Source organism: Macaca nemestrina, chromosome 12, assembly GCF_043159975.1.
Source record: "Macaca nemestrina isolate mMacNem1 chromosome 12, mMacNem.hap1, whole genome shotgun sequence".
NCBI classification, from domain to species: domain Eukaryota; kingdom Metazoa; phylum Chordata; class Mammalia; order Primates; family Cercopithecidae; genus Macaca; species Macaca nemestrina.
This window is the reverse complement of record NC_092136.1, coordinates 124,282,336-124,295,947: the sequence shown is the minus strand read 5'-3', so window position 1 is coordinate 124,295,947 and position 13,612 is coordinate 124,282,336. Positions and strand designations below refer to the sequence as shown.

The following is a 13,612-nucleotide window of genomic DNA, read 5'->3' as shown; positions in this document are numbered from 1 at the left end:
CAGGCCATGTGCAAGCCAAAGCTTCTTCAAGGGTATTCCCAAAGTGAATGATACTTCACATGCCCCGGACTTGGATCATGACACAGGAATTGGTCATATGAACAAATGTCTTTCTTTATGTAAAAATGAGAGTTTTTTTACCCAGATAAGCCCTGGCTCTAATCCTGGAAAGTGATGATTGTTTTGACTTTTTTTCTTCTTTTTGGTCAGACTGAAGCACTGAAAGGTAAAGGATTATTAACTACAAGTTTTTGTTATTCTGTAGTTTGGGTGGGACATTTAAGTTTAATAAGATAGGTACTGAGTTATTTGGGTTGCTGTATTTGTGTTATTTTTGCTTTGTCTTCATGGGATTGTGTGTTGGAGTGGGGTGACTGAGGGGAGAGCTGGAACGTGAGCTGTTTTTGGATTGGGTTGTTAGTGGAAATGTTCTCTCTGCTTAGAGAAAAGGCATGTTTAGAGAGAAGGAAATGAAAGTAAAAACTACACTTCCTTTTGACCCTGGGGTCTTAGGATAACTCTTCCATAGATGTTCAGCGTTCATATATACCTAGTAGAAAGAGTCAAAGGTTTGTACTGGACACAATCCTATCTAGTAGATGTTCTTCAAAAGAGGAAGAATATAAAGCTTGATCCTTAAAGGAGAGACAATACTTTCTTTTTTTTCTTTTAATTGGAAGTCTCACTCTGTCACTCAGGCTGGAGTACAGTGGTGAGATCTCAGCTCACTGCAACCTCTGCCTCCCAGCTTCAAGCGATTCTCCTGCCTCAGACTCCTGAATAGCTGGGACTATAGACACTTGCCACCACTTCTGGCTCATTTTTATATTTTTAGTAGAGATGGCGTTTCGCCATGTTGCAGGCTGGTCTTGAACTCCTGACCTCAAGTGATCCACCTGCCTCAGCCTCTTAAAGTGCTGGGATTACAGGTGTGAGCCACTGCGCCCAGCCTGAAGAAGAGAAAACACTTTCTGTTCCACTCCACTCCACAGGATGGTGGAGCTATGCTACTTTACTATTTGCTAAACACATATCAGATCATGACAACAAGGTCCTGCACTTTGGATAATAAGTGGGATTGTACAGACCTTAATGAAACCATCATGGCAGACACTGTTGCTTACCTAGTCAATATCCATGCACTCCCTGTTCTTGCTTGATAACACAACTGCAGTTTTGTTGGGGTGGTTATGGATCCAGACGTGACAATGGGCCATAGTCTAAGCCTGTTTAGGGCTAATCACGAGACACAGATATAGCCAGTGATATACAAGCTGATTTTTGCTGAGAAATCTGAAAAAGCTCCTACTTCCCAGACAGGAGAGGGCACATGGTATTGCCAGTCTCTGTTTCTTATTCCCTCAATACAGAGCTGAAGTCTGGAGCTGTATCAGCTGTCTTATGACCATGAAGCAAAATGTCAATATGATAAAATCATGAGGAAAAAACCCCTCATAATCCTATAGACTTAAGCCACTATCATTCAGTCTTTCTATAACATTTATATGAATGAGGCTGGACTCGGTGGCTCACCCCTGTAATCCCAGCACTTGGGAGGCTGAGGCAGGCAAATCACTTGAGGTCAGGAGTTCAAGACCAGTCTGGCCAGCATGGTGAAACCCTTGTCTCTACTAAAAATAGAAAAATTAGCCAGTTGTGGTGGCAGGTGCTTGTAATCCCAGCTACTCAGGAGGCTGAGGCAGGAGAATCGCTTGAACCCAGGAGGCAAAGTTTGCAGCGAGCTGAGACTATGCCACTGCACTCCAGCCTGGGAGAGAAAGCGACACTATCTCAAAGAAACAAAACACAGATTTATGTGAATGACTCCCTAATATGCCACAATAATACAAGAGATGTTCGAATGCATCAGATCAATGCACCTATCTTTTTGACAAGATAGGGACAGCATGTGGAAGTTGTTTCCAAGGATTCTTTGATAACAGACCCTGAAATGTCTAAGTTGGGATACCTTGTAATTCAGACATAAATTTATGCAATCTTGTGCAACCTTGATTTCCTAATGGGTTTTTCTAGCTTGGCTTTGCTTAGCTGAAAGAACCATTGCAGGATTCCAAGTGACTGTTTGTTGTTCCCGTAGTCACACTCAGGCCTTTGTCCCCCGGTCTGTCTCATTATTTCTATCATGTCAACCTCTCCCAGTTGTCCCGTGTCTGGAGTATGGGCTTGCTATAATTTGAATTACTAGTAACTAAGGAAATTCCTTTAAGACAAAGATGAGGACCCAGAGATAGATGAGGAATGGATGGGTTTAGGCATTTTATCTCTTAGCCAAATGGCCGATGTATATTGGTTTTTTTTTTTTAGATGGAGTTTCGCTCTGTCACCCAGGCGGGAGTGCAGTGGCACGATGGCGGCTCACTGCAAGCTCTGCCTCCCGGGTTCACGCCATTCTCCTGCCTCGGCCTTCTGAGTAGCTGGCACTACAGATGCCCACCACCACACTCAGCTAATTTTTTTGTATTTTTAGTAGAGATGTAGTTTCACGGTGATAGCCAGGATGGTCTCGATCTCCTGACCTCGTGATCCGCCCGCCTCAGCCTCCCAAAGTGCTGGGATTACAGGCTTGAGCCATTGCACCCGGCGTATATTGGTTTTAAAAAAGTGATAGATGGTAGGCCCTTACTCCCTTATGAATGGCAGTGAATGGCTGGTCCTCATTCCACCCAGCTGGCCACTGGTTTGGCCTGGTAGACAGTAGTCATTAACCCACGAACATTGTCAAGGGAATTAGAATCAACCGCGTCAGACAACCCAATGAGGAAACTTCTCATCTCTTTCAATAAAAACAAAACCCTCCAAGGTTAGCACTGGGAGAATATCAATTAAAGGCAGAGTGAATGTTCATCTAGAGTCCCTCATTTGTGCAGCCTCTGGAGCTCCTTCAGTGGGTGGCTCCCGTCCTCCACCATTCCTGCAGACAGCACTCGGTAGTCTGTAACAGTTGCCAATCTAGTTATTCGGATATTCTGAAAGATTAATTAGATACCCTTAGGACAAGGACTCCCTGAAAGTTCTTGTCTCCCTTAAAATGAGTATTACTTACTTTTAATTATTAGATGGAAATGGCATATACTGACAAGCAGAAACCTCGGGGACACTGGTAGGGCACTTCTTTTTATTATACATTTTTATTATTGTCAACCAATGTATATATACATGTGTACAAGGGCTTAAAAATTTATCTTAGGCTGGGCACTGTGGCTCACACTTGTAATCCCAGCACTTTGGGAGGGCAAGGTGGAAGAATCGCTTCAGCCCAGGAGTTCCAGATCAGCCTGGGCAACACAGTGAGACCCTGTCTTTACAAAAAACAAAAAAGTTAGCTGGGCATGGTGGCACACGCCTGTAATCCCAGCTACTCAGAAGGCTGCGGCAGGAGGATGGCTTAAGCCCAAAAGTTCAAGGCTGCGGTGAGCTAGGATCACACCACTGCACTCTAGCCTGGGCAACAGAGTGAGACCCTGCCTCTAAAAATAGAAAAATAAAAATAATTTATCTTAAACTAAAGCAAAGATTCTACAAATTTAGAAGGTCTTAAACCATTTTCCGGGAAGCACTTTCTGTGCCAAATCTTTATTATGAGCATTTATTATGTGCCATCTGCTTTATACTAAGTGCATTACATACTGTATTGATCAAGACTCTTTGGGTGGAAAAGGATAGAAACTCAACTTACATTAACATAAGCACTGACTCACTGAAAGGGCAGAGGTGGAGTTCCAGGAATGTAAAATCTTATTAAGACTCTCTTCCTCCCTTTGTGTTTCTTGTTTCTGCTTCCTTCTGCATAATGCTGACTTTTCCATAATGCTGGAACGGTGGCTGCAGGCAGCTCTGAACTTAAGCCATTATAGCCTTGGGACCAAGGAAGAAATAGAATTCTTCAATTCCAACCTCATTAATAATAATTGTAAAATTCCCAGAGGAGATCACTGATAAACCAGATTTGAGCCTTATGCCTATTCTAGCACCAACCCTTGTGGCTAGGTGAGGGAAGTATTATAATTGACCCAGCCTGTGGCACCCGTGTGGCCAACTGGATTCTGTAACTGGCAGGGCCCTGCAGAACCATTTGGTAAGAGTGGGGGAAGAGCAGTTCCACAAAAGAAAAGGGTGTTTTGGACTGGATGACTAAAGAATGCACACGCATCTCAATACTTTATGTTGTGTCATGCCCACAATAATCCAAGCAAATGCCAATGGTGAAGAAATACCATTCCCCATGTTTTATAGGTAAAAAATATATATATATGGGGAAAAGAAAGGTTAAGTAACTTGAACAAGGCCATACAGCTGGTAGGCAGTAAAGCTGGGCTTCTATTCAAGTCTGTTTGACTCCAAAGCTGTCCCCACTATTTGGCCACCTCTCCTGCCTGGATGAATTTCTCCTCAATCTGTGTATCTTACTTAGAGTGATGAAGTCATTAAGACAGAAGACTAAATTTGCATATTAAGCAACATTCTCCCGCTCTGCTCCCCTCTGCGAAAGGTCATTTTGGCACTGAGGGCTCTCCCAGGGTTCTGCTTTCTTTTGGAATAACTGGCTCAAACAAAACTGGGGATGTTATGAAGCCACTGAACTGGGCTGACATGGCTAGACCAGGGGCTTAGAACAATGCCGTCAGGTTTCTGGCTCCCTTTCCATTTTTCAGCAGTGCCTCCCTCAGGGTCTCTCTGTGTTAGATTTACCCTCAGACTGGCCTTTTATGGTGGTGGAGAAAGGAAGGTTATTATAATCCCCAAACTCTCAAGAGAAAAAGGAACCGTCTCTCTCTATGTATCTGTATATAAAATTTTGTGAAAGGGCTCTAAGCAACCTCTCTTGGGCATTTGCTTATGTTACTGACAAACACTCCAGGACCACACAGACTGGGGGAGGGTTGAGCCAGCCCTATGAAGGGACCCTGGCAGTCAAAAACATGGCCATGTTGACGCCTAGCAAGGCGCAATCATTGCAGAGTAAAGAGCTGTGATCAGCTCCCCCTTTCCCTATATGCCCTCTTGCTAAGTGGGTGCCTTATTGGCAGTTATTACACTGCCTTGTCATTTCTGTCTTACCTTCCTCATCAGGCTGTGACTGCCTGTAGAACCAGGATTTGGCCTTCCTTTTTTTTTTTTTTTGAGATGGAGTCTTGCTCTGTTGCCCAGGCTGGAGTGCAACAGCGCGATCTCAGCTCACCGCAACCTCCGCCTCCCAGTTCAAACAATTTTCCTGCCTCAGCCTCCTAAGTAGCTGGGACTACAGGCACCTGCCACCATGCCTGGCTAATTTTTTGTATTTTCAGTAGAGACAGGGTTTCACTATGTAGGCTATATTGGTCTTGAACTCCTGACCTCAGGTGATCCACCTGCCTCGGCCTCCCAAAGTGCTGGGATTATAGGCATGAGCCACCGCGCCCAGCCTGGCCTTTCATTTTGACATCCCAGAATCTAGCATAGTGTCTGACACATGGTAGGAGCTCAATAAATATTTAATGAATGAATGAATATAATATAATGCTATGATTTATGTAATTTACAATGCTATGGTTAAGAAAACAAGCATTCTCCAAAGATCTGGTATGCACCACAGTAGTAAAAAAACTACCACTTAGATGCCATTGCATAATTGACAAAGTAAATTATAGGTACTTGGCCAACAAATTTTACGTATTCATCTCATTTAAACCTAAACACCATGGAAAGTTATGTGCCACTTCTTATCAGCCTTGCACTTGACTGGGTGAGGGTGAGGGAAGTTCGCAACGTAGAGGACGCAGTCTGTACAAAGTGTTTGGTCTTATGGAGAGGCAAGACAATCAAGATAATTAGAAAACCTCTTTCAGATGATACATAATAAGTTCTTCCACTCAAACTGATGCTCAGGAGCTTCCTGGCCAAAGTCCAGTGTCTGTTTGGGGTTGCAAGGAGGAACTGGGGATATATTCAGAGCAAGGTTAGAGGAGTGACAACAAGATGAACTAAAAAAACATGATGTGTGGAAAGGTTCATGGGACGGGAATGACTCAGGTTGGAGAAGAGAAGACCGAGAGGAAACTGAATCATTTCCAAGACAAAGAAGGGCTCTCTTGCTGGGGGATGATGGCCAGCTGTCCTCCTTTGCCTCTGCTTGCAGAGCAAGGGGAAATGGGCTTAGACCGAAGGCAGGGCTAAGATTAGAGAGAAGGAAGAACTTGGCAGTGAAGGATGTTGTATAACCTAGTTTTTGAGACAACTTGGGGACTGAGGAGACTCCCACACGCCTGGTCTGAGCCCAGTGGACGTGCATGTGGGGTGATCTGGCTGACTGGCTGGGAAGGGAGGAGGAGGTCCTGAGGCTGCATCTTTCTCTGTGTCCTCGATTTCCCGTTGGAAGTTAAGTTCCCAAATTTTGGAGCTGGCAAGGCAGCACCTCCCCCACCCACCACGCACTGCACCAGTGTTCCTGGGCTGGGTAATAATGCCTGTCATTTCCTCTCCCGGGGGAGTGGGGCTGCAACCGCCCTGACAGCCCCGAGGGATTGAAGGCAACTAAAAATAGTGCATTAAATATAATCTGTTGAGGGGCACATTTGCATTGCTTTTCTTTCCCCCTCGCCTGTCTCTTCATCCTTCCTGGCAGGCCAGGCCCGGGTCTCGCTCTGGGCACTGGGAATCAGGTTCCGGGCACTGGCTGCTCTCATTTTGCAGCAGAAGGGCTCTCTAGTCAAGAGGTCCGAAGGAGAAAATTCATACAGTACAGTCAAGGGTCCCCAGGGGTGTCCCCTTCCACTCCCCTCTATTCCCCCTGGGCCTCTGGGTCCTTCAGGGCCTGAAGGTGCAGGGGGAGGAGCTGCAAGTAGGGGAGGCAGTGCTGAGAAGGAGAGCCAGCCACGGCTTTGTTCTCCCATCAGCCACTTCCGTCTGCTACACAATCTCTCTGAGGTTAAATATTAATTAAGAGCAGAATGACAGTGAGAGCTGAGCAGTGTCACTTTCTGTCCCAACACAAATGCTAATTTCCTCCCCTGTAGAAAGTGACTTTGGAGTGGGATTGGCAGCGCAGGGGGAATAGCTGGGGAGAGGGGAGGAGAGGCAGCAGGGAGAGATGGGCGGCAGTGGCAGCAGCCCTGCGTCAGAACTATTAAGACTGATAAGGCAAGAAAGGTGTTTGTGCTGGGATTCCAGAGGGAAGACAGGACAAATCCAGTCACAGAGGACACCGTCACGGCACAATCCTAAGCTCTTCCCACTTTAACGATAGTCACCTAAGAAGTTGAGGTAAAGCTGGGTCTCCCCACTTCCCTAAGACTGAGTCCTTAATCTTGGGTCTGTGCATTGGTTTTGGGGCTCATCACACCTGGGTGCTGTTTGCAAAACTGTTCCTGTGCACATCACCAGTTTTTTTGGAGACAGAGTTTCCAGCAGGGCTGGTATGTGATCCACAGTGTCATCCTCAGCATGTGGTGCCATCTTTGAGGTCAGCTTATGGTTTGAGACGGCTGCTGGAGTCTCAGCTGAACACCTAGATTCTAGGCAGGAAGCAGGAAAAAGTTGGTGGGCAGGAAAGACCAAAAAGTTCCACTCCAGTTTTCTGTCCCTCTTTTAAAGAGCTTTCTTAGAAATCCATTTCCATCTTACTGTCCATACCTACCTGCAAGAGAGGCTGGGAAAATATGACAGTTTTGCTGACATGGGGCATCTACATGTAAGAGCAGTGTTTGTGTTTGTAGGAAAGAAAAGGAGAGAATGGTAGACAACTAGGAATTTCTGCTGCAGTGTCTGTCTCACAGAAGGTCAAGAACCTCGGATTTGGGGGAGGAGATGCTACCATCTCTCAAGGGTCTCTGTACCCACTGCTCAGACAAAGCTGACTGGAGGAAAAAGCCTACCATGCAAAGGCCTACCTTGGTACGGACTCCTAAGCTCACAATTGGTCCTCAGAAACTGGTCCTCCTGAGTGAGGCTGGCAGGGTTATTCTCTGACCAGGGCTTGGTTATTAGAAAGGAGGCTAAAAAGGAGATGCTTGTTCCATTGAGGACCATGGCCTTGTGGGGGGCTTTGCAGCGTATGCGTGGGAACAGTTTTGTTTGGTCTCCGGTAATTATCTTCTTCCTGGCAATACTTTGCTCCCTACAGCCTGGAACAGGTGGCTGAGGAGAGGGAAGACATTCTCACTTCTTAAGGAAAGATGAAGTGAGGAAGGCTCTGGGGTGTGGGTGTGGGAGGGGTGAGCTGGGCCAGTCTGAGATTCCGCTTGTTTGGGACTTGGATGGCATATTTTCCTCAGTCCATTTCTCTTAGATCTTTGAGCCTTTGCACAAGCTGTTCCATCTGATTGGAGTGGTTACCCATTGGTGGACTCTTAATCCCTCTCTAAGAGTCAGGTCCATGAAGCTATTCCTGATTTTTCTTGACCATTCTCTCTATCCCCCACCCCTGCCCCAGGAACCTTCTTGTGATTCTGTAATCCTCTGTACGTGTTCTGTGATCTTCACAACCACACCTGTCACATCGTTTAAAACTATCGACTTGCTGTCCTCCACAGCGCTAAGAGTTCCTTCATGGTAGAAAATGTTTTGGACCATCTATGGCATATGACTTGCAAAGTGTTTGATGGGGATGAACAAACTTTACAAAGTGTTATTGAACATCTGCTGCGAGCAAAATGCACTGGAGATAAGAAGGGGATTAACATTAAAAATGACAAAGATAGTCAGGCATGGTGTCTCATGCCTGTAATCCCAGCACTTTGGGAGACTGAAGTGGGAGGATCGCTTGAGTCCTGGAGTTCGAGAGCAGCCTGGGCAACATAACGAGACTCCATCTCTACACAAAAAATTAAAAATTAAATGAGCATCACGGCACATGCCTGTAGTCTCAGCTACTCGGGAGGCTGAGGCAGGAGGATCGCTTGAGCCCAGAAGGTCGAGACTGCAGTAAGCTATGATCACACCACTCCACTCCAGCCTGGGCAACAGAATGAGACTTTGTTTAAAAAAAAAATGATGAAAAAAATGATGAAAAAAAATGATGAAGACACTGGCTTCTAGGAGTTCGCAGTCTAGTGGGGGAGATAGACCTGCAGATTACGGATCTGATAAAATGGTAACCATGATAAGGTGCAGGGATCTTTAGAACAGGGGAGGGAGAGATTAACAGAACTGAGGGGTTCTGGGAAGGCGATGCTGATTTGTGCTAAGAAGGAAAATTTGTGCTTTGAAGGAAAAGTCACATCCCTATCTTTAGGGCAGAGAAAGGGCAAGGACAAAGGAAAAAGCAGGAGTCATCTCTGGAGATCAGGTGTTTTGGGGTTGGATAATCCACATGGGAATCTGGGAGTATTTCTATTTGTTGGGTTTTTTAAAAACATGGGGAAGCTGGTGCTGTGTGTGTGTTAGGTCGATTTGAAGACTTGACCTTCGTCTGCTTTTTGTGTAAGAAGACTGGGCCATTTGTTCCTGTACGGATTGAAGGTGTTTGTGAAAGTGTCAGGACTGGGCGACGGGGCCATTCAGGGAAGAGGAGGCAAGAGGCCTGGGTGGGGACAGGGTCTGGGATGGTTGTCACCTTGGTCTGAGTGTTTTGGGGGCCTGTGGAAAGGAGGGCCCATGCTAGGCTCTCCCCTCACCCTTCCCTTTTTTGTCTTTCTTAAAATACCCTGTGTTCCTGCAGCAGTGCGGCTGCTAATCTAAAATAAAAACAGCAGGAAATGCAAATGGTCAGGTTCTCCTAGCAACAGGAGCCAACCCACGCAGGGCGTGTGGAGCAGAGCAAAACTGTCCTGAGGCTGGGATACGGGTGGCTGGGGTAAGGAAAATGTCTTCTCGTACAGCTCGGCCCTTCCAGCTTCCAAGAGGGACTGGCTGGTGGGCAGCCACCTGCTGTGCAGAGGAAACCCTCACTGGGATGGACTGGGACAGAGGACTGTGTGCCAGGGAGAAGCTGCAAGGGCTGGGGAGAGAACAGAGCCCTAGTTGAAGACACCTCCTGACTGCAGTGGCTGGAATGCTGCGCCTCAGAGAACCGACACTAGGGGTCTAACTAGGTGCACGGTTGGGAAGGGCCTGGATTTGTGTACACATTTCCATGTGTCCATTTCAGTAAACCTGTTGAGCCTTGTCATTTTTAAGATGATGAAATGAAAGGATGTACGGGGTTCAAAATCAGGAAACTGCAAGATTCCTAGAGACATCTGGTTCAGTCCCCTTTTGTTACAAAGGAAAAAACTGTGGTCCAGAGAGGTAAGTGACATTCTCAGAACACAGACATCATTAGTGGAAGGGGTGGAAATGGAAAACAGGCATACAGGCTGAGACATTTTATTTTAAGTAGAAGCTGCCAAGGTCTCTCCTCTGTTCACAGCTAGACAGTTAGAAGCCATGATAACCTCACTGGGCCCCTTGGGGGGTTGCAGGGAGAAATCGTCTTAGGCATATCAAAGAAGGCTGAAGACATTTGAGAGATAAATGGGGGTCATGTCCCCAGAGGGATGCCGTAGAAAAGTGAGCACCTGGAGGTGAGAGGGGCACTGGCTGGGGGTAGAAACCAACGGATGTTGCTCAGAGTGCCATGCAGCTCCAGTGGTCGCTATGCACAGTCATTTTTTGGGGGTCTCATCATGGAAAAGGGTGAAAAAGAACATCACTGTGTCAAGGCTGCACAGCGAAACTGGAGAAGGTGAGGTGACTTGCTCAAAAGACAGCCCCAAGTGTGGGTGAACTTGGAAGAGAACCTTGGAATTCTGGCTCCCTGGATCCCAGAGAAGTCCGTGTGCCCTAGACGGTGTGGTTTCCTATTACATAAGCAGCTCTTTTATTACTCACATTTGATTCCTCCTGCAAGATTCCTACAGTATCTCCCCCTAGAAAACACAGTGGAAGAAGAGGGTTCTGAGTTCCAGCTGAGTCTCGGTGACTTGAATGCCTGGTCACTCCTAAGGATTCCAGGGTAGCTAGCAAGGTGAATAACAGCAAGAAGCCACGTCAGGGAAACAGGTGCACTCAGAACCATGGGCCTGTGAATGATCTATACATACATCTGCATGCTTCACTTCCCTATGACTGCATGGCGCCCCATGGCCAGAGTACTCTGAGTGACCTCAGTGCCTTCCCGTACTGCCTCATCCTTTCTGGCCAAAGCCCCAAATAAGGCAGTTGATGATTAGAAGAAAGAACATGGGCTTTGATATCTGCAGCCTTGACTCAAATTCTAGTTTAGTAACTGTGTGACCTTGGGGAACTTGCTTAGCTTCTGAGTATTGGACTCTTTAGCTATAAAACAAGAGCAATTATGTCTATCTCATAGATGCGTGTAAAATGCTAGCACAGCCAGACATACAGTACGCACTCAACAAATATTGGTTTCTACACTTCTTACTTGTGGTTGCAGTTGCTCAGGGACCAGGTGGGAGTTTCAATTTCTATTGCCAAGGCAGGGAATGCTATTTTCCAGGTATTCCAAGATGGAGCTCAGAATGCAATGCTCCCACACACAAAGAATAGTTTTCCTTTATTATTGATTAAATAAGTTTTTATGGGTGGATCTGGGAATGTGACGTCTGTTTTTCGCCATTATATTCCCAGCACCTGATAGAGTAGACAATCCATAAACATTTGTTGAATGTTGTATATATGAGAAAAGCACTCTAAATTATAGACAATCAGCTTACAGAAGAATATTTGAAACATAATGAGGTTCATAATATTTGAAACATAAGTTCAATCTACTTATAGAACCTCTTTGAGGTCAGGCCTAGGAAGACAGATCTGGGGGCCCAGGGTGGTACCTGCTATGCTAGTGACTCTACCAAGCCATGACCCATTGCAGCCCAGCCCCTGGACAACTCCCTGGGTCAGACAACAGACTGCACAAATCCCTATACATGGGTTTTGAGGATGTGGGGTTGGGGGTGAGTTCTTCCCAGGAGACCTCTGGTTGATGGAGTCAGTAAAGTGTATCATCATCACCCTTGGCCTTGACCACGCGATCCTCTATTCCACCCTTCCGGCAGCACAGACGAGGGGCATATTCAACTGAGATCTCCTCCCTCCAAGGAATTGTTTGTTCTTCCGTCTTAGTCATAAAATCTCCTTTCCCCTGTCTCTCTCCTTCCTCCTTCTCTCTCTCTTTCTCTGACACACACACACACACACACACACACACACACACACACACAAGTGCACGCACACACACACAGAGCTATGAATTTGAATATTGATTCTGCCATTTTAACTCGAAATTCTGTTTCTCAAATGTGGGTAGTGTTGGCTTACTCACTGTTCTCTTGTTGCTGGAGTTGTAAAAATCAATGTCCCATTGCTGAGATCGAAGCTCCCTGTGTCTCTGGGGGGCTCAGCAGGGACGATGGCCTCCAAGTGGACCTCTGGGAAATCTCGAGGCATCAGAGCTGTGGGCTCAGCATGCGAGGTCCCCAGGGGGCCACAGACCCCTCCTCCTGGGAAGAGTGCTCCCGCAGAGCTTATTTGCAATCTCCTGGAGTCCCAGACTCACCCAAGGATTCAGATCCTCTTCTTTTTGCTTCCTACATAGAGCACATTATAGACCTGCAAGAGGAATCAGAATTCCAGACTCCCTTAGTGAGAGACAAAGTGTTAGGTCTAAGCTTTTTTCTTTCTAAAATAAGGGTCCTCCCTGGAATCAGGCTGCCTGATAGCATTATCCGTGAAACTGGTGGAGAGTAAGAAAATCGTATTTCTCTTTATGGGTGGGAAATCAGGTCATCCTCTGCAAAGGTATAGAATACTCCCCCAGGCTGTGGAGAGCATGTTCTGGTTTCTACCCAGAAAAACTATAGAGGAAAACTGTGGCTGCCTACTACTGAGTATCAGGGGAAAAAGCAGAGATATTTTTAACATACGGAATATCAGTGAACAGAATGCTAAGGAACTGGAAAACTTATTCCAATAAATAGGAAGCATATGCTCTGCCTAAAGCAAACTCAGCTTTTGCTATATACAAATTTCATGAGGGGAAATAATGTAGGAAATTGCGGAAATATCTGACCATAAGTGGGCTAATACCACTTGCTACAGGAGACCTGGGAGGCTGTGCAGATGGACTGGGGAAAGCGACCGGTGCGCCACGGTGCCTGGAGCCGTTGGCCGTCTTGTCACGTGGGTCTGGGATCATCCAGACTCTCAAGAGTGCTGGGGGCACAGAGTCCAGATGGACACTCCCCCACACACAACCCCAGTGTGTAATGGGGTGCACGGCACTGACAATCGGAACATCCCCGCTGGCTTCACCTCCCTGAGTCTCCAAGCATGGACGATGGCAGTCTCAGTGGCAGAGATTCCTGGGCTTTGGGTTTTATGCCACAGGTTCTTCTTCTTGCCACCGGGAAAAGCAATTTGTATGCATCTCATTAGCGAGATGCTAGTCATTGGGGATATTAATTTTCTTGCTAAACCTGACAAATATTTTACTGTCTCCTGTAGTGGGTCATTGCATCCCCAGCAGCCTATCCTTTTGTGCTGCCAGATGGAAAGGATGTGTGTTTGCCGTTTTCATTAACACAATGAGTACCTTAGCATCTCGCCTGCCCGCTCCCTGGCTTCAGGCTCCCTGAGACAGGGAGGAGAAGGGGAGACGAAACGGGAGGCCTGCCCG

General features: G+C 46.5%; 1 long non-coding RNA gene across 1 annotated transcript; it reads right to left on the bottom strand.

The window, feature by feature from the left end:
- Nucleotides 1–2,765: 2,765 nt before the first annotated feature.
- Nucleotides 2,766–12,712, bottom strand: LOC112425675 (uncharacterized). Its single transcript, XR_011611153.1, has 3 exons — nt 12,260–12,712; nt 3,698–3,876; nt 2,766–2,987 (listed from the first exon to the last, which is right to left on the bottom strand). It is a non-coding gene; the product is annotated as an uncharacterized lncRNA (long non-coding RNA).
- Nucleotides 12,713–13,612: the final 900 nt, after the last annotated feature.